The following is an 8,430-nucleotide window of genomic DNA, read 5'->3' as shown; positions in this document are numbered from 1 at the left end:
GCCCCAAAGTCCCAAATGGTGAAAGGGAAGAGGAGCAGGCCTCTAATGCAGTGACCAAGGATACGGTCACATGGTGAGGAAGTCCCAAAGGATAGTGGGACTTAGTGGTCGGGCCTGTGGGCCTTGATCCAGTGGCAGTGCTGGCGAACACGGCCACGGACTAAAAGGGACTTGGTGGGGACTGGAAAAGAGTTGTCGGGGAAGGCTATTCCCCATGTCTGCAGGCATCCTAAGGATGTTAAGGAGTGGATCTGGAATGATCACTCATGGATGGATGGCCCAGTCTTTGAGAGACAGGACTATGATGTAGGTGGCGTTAGACCACCGGTGTGACCAAGATGAATGGGCATGGCCTAGCGTAACGGGCTGGTATGTCAGTGGTACCTTGGGGTGTCGGTCATGGGATCGGACACGTGGAGCACTTGGACCAAGTGCAAAGGTTGAGTGGCCTGGGTGCCATTCTCAGGGCTGGCAAGCCCCAAGTCCTAACTGGGACTTATGGAGGTTGTGAATGAGACTCCTCCAAGTGGTCAGGAGTGTGGTTAAGTGACTAAAGTAAAATGGAAAAATTAGTCGCTTACAATTTGGTATCGGAGCTGTTCCTTAGTCTGACTTTTATTGGTGCTCAAGTATATCACCATTGATGTTGGCATCAGAAGGTCCTAGGAGTGGGCCTATCGTTGAGGAGTAGCATGTCGAAAGGACATGGCTCTCCACTCAAGTTCATGCGTGAACTTGGGCACAATGTGGTGGATAGAAAAGGGCCAATAATGGAACGACTTTGGGATTTTAGAAACAGTATAAGGTCTCCTCAGAGAGCTGAGGATGTGATCCAAATGGGTGTTTGACGCAGCAAACGGGCTAACGTAGTTGTGATAAACAACTATAGTTGGGATCACGGGAAAGATGTAGACTCCAAAACAATGAAGAAGTCACAAAATTATCCTCATATAGTTGAGGTTGGTGCTCATGAATGTGAGACCAGAGGTAATGACCGTGGGAGGTCAAATACGGAAGAGGACTCAAGTCCTTGAAATGGTAGCTGGGGCTACCTCTAATAAATGCTGGAACAACCCAAGGAGTTGGGGGTGTACTTAGAGGATGAGTTGGTATTCTCATCACATGGACAAGTGGTCCTAAGGGGCAAAAGGTTGCCCCAAGAGAACAAATCAAGTGTCAGAGTAACACTTGCAAAGATGGTCCTTGTGAGTAGGACCTGAATACAAGAAGTTGTATTCCAGCGAGTTGACACCTCGAAGACTAAGACCTCGCAGGTCATTGGATTAGCAAAGTCTAAAATGCTGGATGACTCAAGTGGAGTCAGGGAATGGTCCTAAGGGATTGGTTGAAGCATTTGGACGGAGGTGTATGGTGCCCCATGAGGTATGGGGAGGATCATAAGATCCAAGTATGAGAACAGTGAGTATCTCATTGATGGCAGAATGTGCCATATTAAAGTCGTGGGAAAGATGTTCCCAGAAGAAAGCAACTTTGGCCCAGAGTTGGGTGCAAACACTATGGTGCGGTGCTAACGGATAGTTAGCATGAGGAACAACTATATTGGTCTTGGCAAAGACCTAAACACTAATAAGTAGTGTTATAAGGATAGGCTCATGGAGCCGATGGTGTGGAGACACCGAAGGTGCCAAGGCATGCTGCCTTGAGGTCAAGTTGGCGGGTTCCTGAGAACCCCATCCAAAGGAATCCCAATGGAAATGGGAATGGCATAGCCTAAGCTGAAAGGCATGCGGTTGGAGTGTGGTGACCCGGATAATGATGGAGGTGTGGAAGCACCAAGCAATGAGTTGTAGGACTTGACAATTATGGGGCAACTAAGCAAGAGGTGCAAGATAATTGGTTAAATGGGTAGAAGGTAGCTACCCAAGACTTCTTAATGGCATAAGGAAGTTAGATATACCCTTATGGGGAATAAATTGCTTATGTTGCAATATAGTAAGTTAATGTCGTAAACGGGAATGCTCATTGTCAGGAGGCCATCATTGGGACACCCAAACACTCTAGAACACCAGGAGGTGGTGTTTCATGTCGCAAGGGCAATAGATAAGGCCCAAAGGACTAAGTCCCTAGCGAATGATGGATAGTAGGTGCTATCCAAATGTCCAAGGTTGTGGAGACAGGAGAAGACTGTCTACCCGAATTGGACAAAGCCAAAAATGGAATTTTGGCAAGGCTAGTGATGGGCATGTAAAGGCCCATAAGCAGCAACGTTAATCCCGATATGTGGGATTATAAGGTGAGCATGCCCAAGATTGAGGAACCACTCCCTATGCTATCGGGTAGGTTCATCCCTAAGAATACTTGCTAAGGCATAATAAAATGTGGAAAGCTATCCTCCTAGTCTGGAAGAGAATAACCAAAGGAAACATATGGGGCCAAAAGGCAAGTAGTATTCGGATGGAACTGAACCATAGAAATCAAAGGGCATATCCTACAGTGGTTATGCAAGTTGGGAGTGGAGAATCAAGAGGGTGCTCGAGGATGTTGTTGCTAGCAACCGTGATGCCATGGAGAGTCTAAAATATGGAATTGTCCATGTTAGACTATATGGCAACTATAAAGCTTGCGAAAAGGGAGGCCTTAGCAAGCTGAGGGACAGAGTTCCTTCAAGGTTCCCAAAGACGATTCTAGGTAGCTTAGTACCTAGAAAGGCCAAGTGTAAATGGTTCATGGAACGCGCGAAATCAGAGTGGCGCAGCAGAAGCGTGGTCTTGAAGCTTGCCATGAGGCAAGGCTATCAAGGTTAGGGAAGTAGTTCCCGAGTGTTCAAAGAGAGGGCTTTGAATGAAAGTCAATGGTCAAGGACTTTCACGCTTATGCATAAACCATGTTACAGTGGTCGGAAGACTTGCCAAGCGAGATTGGCACGTCGGGGGAACAAATACCCTAATTGAAGGTGATAACTTCAAAAAAGGTGGGCCATGGGGCCGAGCATGGAGGAGTCCATGCATGATCACAGACATGTCAAGTGAGAAGACTTGGCAGTGCGGAGGAACTAGGTTCCTAAGCTGTGATCTGTAGCACGCTTTAAATATAGGTTGGTGCACCGGCGTGGGGAGTCACGCCAGGCATCCGGTGTGATGCCATCCGTAGATGCATATACGGAGGTTGGGTTCGAGTCCCGACCCTCTAGTGCTTGGGTTCGAGTCCCAAATCACTAGGGCGTGGTGATGGTTTGGAATATGAGGACACTCATATTTCGGTGGTCATAGACTCTCAGTGGGGAGACTGGTTTGGGCACACTGCCAGGCGAGGGATGCCTCGGAGTCGTGATGCACGGTTAGATTGCTTAGTGTGAAAGCTCGGCATATCTAACTTGAACGCTTTGGTGCAAGTGGCACCAAGGACGTGGTGAGTGAGATAAGGACACCTAATCTCAATTGCTATGAACCCTTGGCCATAAGAGCTGGCTTGGGTGCACCGCCAAGTGTGGGGGATGCCCCCGGGGTTATAGTCAACAACTTGAAGGTCTAGAAGACCAAGTACCTCTTGGCAACCCTGTTAAGGTGCCAAGGTGAGATCACTAGGTGATCTTATGGCCAAATAAGGACGAGGTCCTTGGTTGGCTAAGGAATGAAGTTCCTGGTTCAAAATGTTGAAATTGAACTGTTTAAGGTGGTGTGGCTTGGTCATGATGACCAAGTGGGAAGAGCACCTAAGGGAAATAAACTATGTCCGTGCGATGGCATAGTGAGTCTGAGGAAGGTAGTCTCTATAAGAAACCCATGGGAGGGTCACGAAGTTGGGCCGTGGATAGAGCCCACAGCAGAAGATGCTAAAGAGACGTACTAGGGGTGAACATCCTCCGGACTTGGCAAAGAAGAGTCTTTGCTATGGAACCGAAAGGATACCTCAAAAATGGAGGTAGCGATCCTATGTTGCTGGGTGCAACAATCAAGGATAAGAGCAATGGACTAGTGGCCAAGTTTGGGCCATGGAATTTAATGGAAGGGATCCAAATGGCAAAGTTAGCCAAGGAACACTAATGTGTTTGATGCTAACAACTTGTGGGAAAGGAAGTGTGTTTCCAAGGATGGATTCCGAATTGCTCCGATTTGGCGAAAGTGGAAGCTCCAAGGGAGGGAGCGGTAAGGTAGCCAAATGATAGGGCCATGGACAGCCCTAGCACAAAGTATGATAAATGGAACTTAGTGCCCAAGGTGGCACGAAATAGAAGAGAGGATGATGGTGCCCTCAAGTAAAGAACTTCCTAAGATGGGGAAGTGGAGTTGCACAAAATGTGCAATGTAAGGTGTTGGAGACACCTAGGAAATTGACTTCCAGAGGTCAAAGAGTAAAAGTTCCAAGGTGCAAACGTTCCATAGATGGAAATTGAGACTACTCGAGAAGGAGTAGTGGGATTGACTTAGAGAAGGGTCTCTGAGAGGTTTAGCGAGAACTAAACCAAATAAAAGGAGAGGACCACTACATGTGGTCCAATCAGTCTCTAAGTTGGAGAGACTACCCTCCTTAGAGGATGGGCAAGGCATGGTGAGCCTTTAGTGTCAAACCATTGACGAATATGCAGAAGGCATGGTGAGCCTTCAATGTTAAACCATTGACGAATACAGAGAAGGCATGGTGAGCCTTCAATATCAGACCAGTGACAAATATTGGCTAGGTGCCAAAGATGGAAATGGTAACACATGCGGGTGTTACTTTATAAAATGGTTTACCATTCGATGAGGACATCGAACTTCGTCTATGGGTGGTGGAGTTGTGAGACACAAAATCCCTAGGCCCCAAAGTGGAACCGGAAAGGGTGCCACGTGGTAGTGGCCGAAGCGAAAGCCAAACGAGTGTAACACGTTTGGACTAAAAGCTCTGACTTGGAAGGTCGAGAGTGGGAGTGGAACTCCCAACAAAGTGCTCAAGGAGCGAGCACGAAGCGAGCAATAAGCAAGGCTCCAAAAGGGGACCCAAAAAGGACCAACACATGACACGTGGAAGTGTCCGAGATAGAGTCCGAGATGGACCCGAGATGGAGTCCGAGATGGACCCAAAGTGGAGTCCGATATGGAGTCCGAAATGGAGTCCGAGATGGAGTTCGATATGGAGTCCGAGATGGACCCGAAGTGGAGTCCAATATGGAGTCTGAGGCGGACCCGAGTTGGAGTCCGAGATGGAGTCCGATATGGAGTCCGAGATGGAGTCCGAGATGGACCGAGATGGAGTCCGAGATGGACCCGAGATGGAGTCCGAGATGGACCCGAGATGGAGTCCGAGATGGAGTCCGAGATGGAGTCCGAGATGGACCCGAGATGGAGTCCGAAGTTGAGACCGAGACCGGGACTGAGACCGAGACCAAGACCGAGACCGAGACCGGGACCGAGACCGAGGCTGAGGCCGAGGCCGAGACCAAGCCCGAGTCCGAGTCCGAGTCCGAGTCCGAGTCCGAGTCCGAGTTCGAGTCTGAGAGGGTGAAAGCCCAAAGCGTTCGTCTCCCAGACCCTGGGGGGTTTGGTGAGCTCCAAAAGTATAGTAGGGGGAGGACTGCAGTGGAGCCAGTTTGGCCAGGAAAGGCCAATTTGGCCCAGGAAGGCCGGACCCAGTGTTGGGTGATGAGCTGCCCACTGGGAAGTCCAAGACTAGAGTGAACACAAGCCGACAAGTGGGGTAGCTTGGTGAAGTGTTCAAGAGCCGGCTTTAGTTCCCCCGGGAGATCGACTGGCCGATGCTCCCAGTCCAAGTGTGGGTGGCACTACCTACTTGGATACCTGTCGTGGCTCAACGGAACCTCGCTCTAAGCCCATGGCTAGAGCACCTAAAGGCGAAAGGTGGGGAGAGTACCCATGAGGCTTGCGTAAGGCCACGGTGTTCCGAAATGTTGCCCCAAAGTCCCAAACGGTGAAAGGGAAGAGGAGCAGGCCTCTAATGCAGTGACCAAGGATACGGTCACATGGTGAGGAAGTCCCAAAGGATAGTGGGACTTAGTGGTCGGGCCTGCGGGCCTTGATCCAGTGGCAGTGCTGGCGAACACGGCCACGGACTAAAAGGGACTTGGTGGGGACTGGAAAGGAGTTGTCGGGGAAGGCTATTCCCCATGTCTGCAGGCATCCTAAGGATGTTAAGGAGTGGATCTGGAATGATCACTCATGGATGGATGGCCCAATCTTTGAGAGACGGGACTATGATGTAGGTGGCGTTAGATCACCGGTGTGACCAAGGTGATTAGGCATGGCCTAGCGTAATGGGCTGGTATGTCGGTGGTACCTTGGGGTGTCAGTCATGGGATTGGACACGTGGAGCACTTGGACCAAGTGCAAAGGTTGAGTGCCTTAGGTGCCATTCTCAGGGCTGGCAAGCCCCAAGTCCTAACTGGGACTTATGGAGGTTGTGAATGAGACTCCTCCAAGTGGTCAGGAGTGTGGTTAAATGACTAAAGTAAAATGGAAAAATTAGTCGCTTACATATACCAAACCAAGAACTAAAGAAAAGGTATATAAAAAAAAAAAACTAAATTTTCCATTTTACTTTAGTCACTTAACCGCACCTCCGACCACTTGGAGGAGTCTCACTCACAACCTCCGTAAGTCCTATTTTGGACTTGGGCTTACTAGCCCCGAGAATGGCATCCCTGCCACTCAACTTCGTGCACTTGGTCCAAGTGCTCCACGTGTCCGATCCCATGACCAACACCCCAAGGTACCACCAACATATCAGCCTGTTACGCTAAAGCCATGCCCATTGACCTTGGTCACAACGATGGTCTGACACCACCTGCATCCCAGTCCCGTCACTCAAAGACTGGGCCATCCATCCATGAGTGATCATCCCAAATCCACTCCTTAGCATCCTTAGGATGCCCACCGACATGGGGATTAGCCTTCCCCAATATCTCCGTTCCAATCCCCACTAAGTCCCTTTTCGTCCATGGCCGTGTTCACCAACACTGCCACTGGATCGAGGCCCACCGGCCCGACCACTAAGTCCCACGGTCCTTTGGGACTTCCTCACCACACGACTGTGTCCTTGGTCACTACCCCAGAGGACTGCTCCTCTTCCTTTCCACAGTCTGGGCCTTTGGGACAACATTTCGGAACACCGTGGCCTTACGCGAGCCACCTAGGTACTCTCCCCGCCTTCCACCCTTGGGTGCTCTAGCCATGGGCTTAGAGCGAGGTTCCGTTGAGCCACGCCTGGTATCCAAGTAGGTAGTGCCACCCACACTTGGACTGGGAGCATTGGCCAGTTGATCTCCCAGGGGAACTAGAGCCGGCTCTTGAACACTTCACCAAGCTACCCCGCTTGTCGGTCCGTGTTCACTCTAGTCTTGGACTTCCCAGTGGTCAGCTCATCACCCAACACTGGGTCTGGCCTTCCTGGCCCAAACTGGCCTTTCCTAGCCAAACTAACTCCACTAGGCTCCAACCCCCACACTCTCCCTACTATACTTTTGGAACCCCCCGCAGCCCCCCCCCCCCCCCCCCCCATGTGGGGGACAATCGCTTTGGGCTTTCACCCAACTGCCTGTATTAGTATTTGGACTCGGACTCGGACTCGGACTCGGTCTCGGTCCCGGATTCGGACTCGGACTCGGTCTCGGTCTTGGTCTTGGTCTCGGTCTCGGTCCCGGTCTCGGTTCCATCTCGGACTCCATCTCGGACTCCATCTCGGGTCCATCTCGGACTCCATCTCGGGTCCATCTCGGACTCCATCTCGGGTCCATCTCGGGTCCATCTCGGACTCCATCTCAGACTCCATATCGAACTCCACTTCGGGTCCATATCGGACTGGACTCTACTTCGGACTCCACTTCGGGTCCATCTCGGACTCCACTTCGGGTCCATCTTGGACTCCAACTCGGGTCTGCCTCGGACTCCATCTCAGACACTTCCATGTGTCATGTGTTGGTCCTTTTTGGGTCCCTTTTTGGAGCCTTGCTTATTGGTTGTCTCGTGCTTGCTCCTTGAGCACTTTGTTGGGAGTTCCACTCCCGCTCTCGACCTTCCAAGTCGGAGCTTTTAGTCCAAATGTGTTATGCTCGTTTGGCTTTCGCTTCGGCCACTACCACGTGGCACCCTTTCCAGCTCCACTTTGGGGCCTAGAGATTTTGTGTCTCACAACTCCACCACCCATAGACGAAGTTCGATATCCTCATCGAACGATAAACTATTTTATAAAGTAGCACCCACATGTGTTACCATTTCCATCCTTGGCACCTAGCCAATATTTGTCAATAGTTTGACATTGAAGGCTCACCATGCCTTCTCCATATTCGTTAATGGTTTGACACCAAAAGCTCCCTATGCCTTACCCATCCTCTAAGGAGCATAGTCTTTCCAACATAGAGACTTATTCGACCACCTGGGGTGGTTCGCTCCCTTTTATTGGTTCAGTTCTCACTAAACCTGTTAGAGACATCTTCTCTAACTCAATTCCCACTACTCATTCTCGAGTGGTCTCAGTTCT

This window comes from Selaginella moellendorffii, unplaced genomic scaffold (genome assembly GCF_000143415.4).
Source record: "Selaginella moellendorffii unplaced genomic scaffold, v1.0 SELMOscaffold_55, whole genome shotgun sequence".
Lineage (NCBI taxonomy): Eukaryota > Viridiplantae > Streptophyta > Lycopodiopsida > Selaginellales > Selaginellaceae > Selaginella > Selaginella moellendorffii.
The sequence above is the reverse complement of the archived record's forward strand: the minus strand, read 5'-3'. Positions refer to the sequence as shown.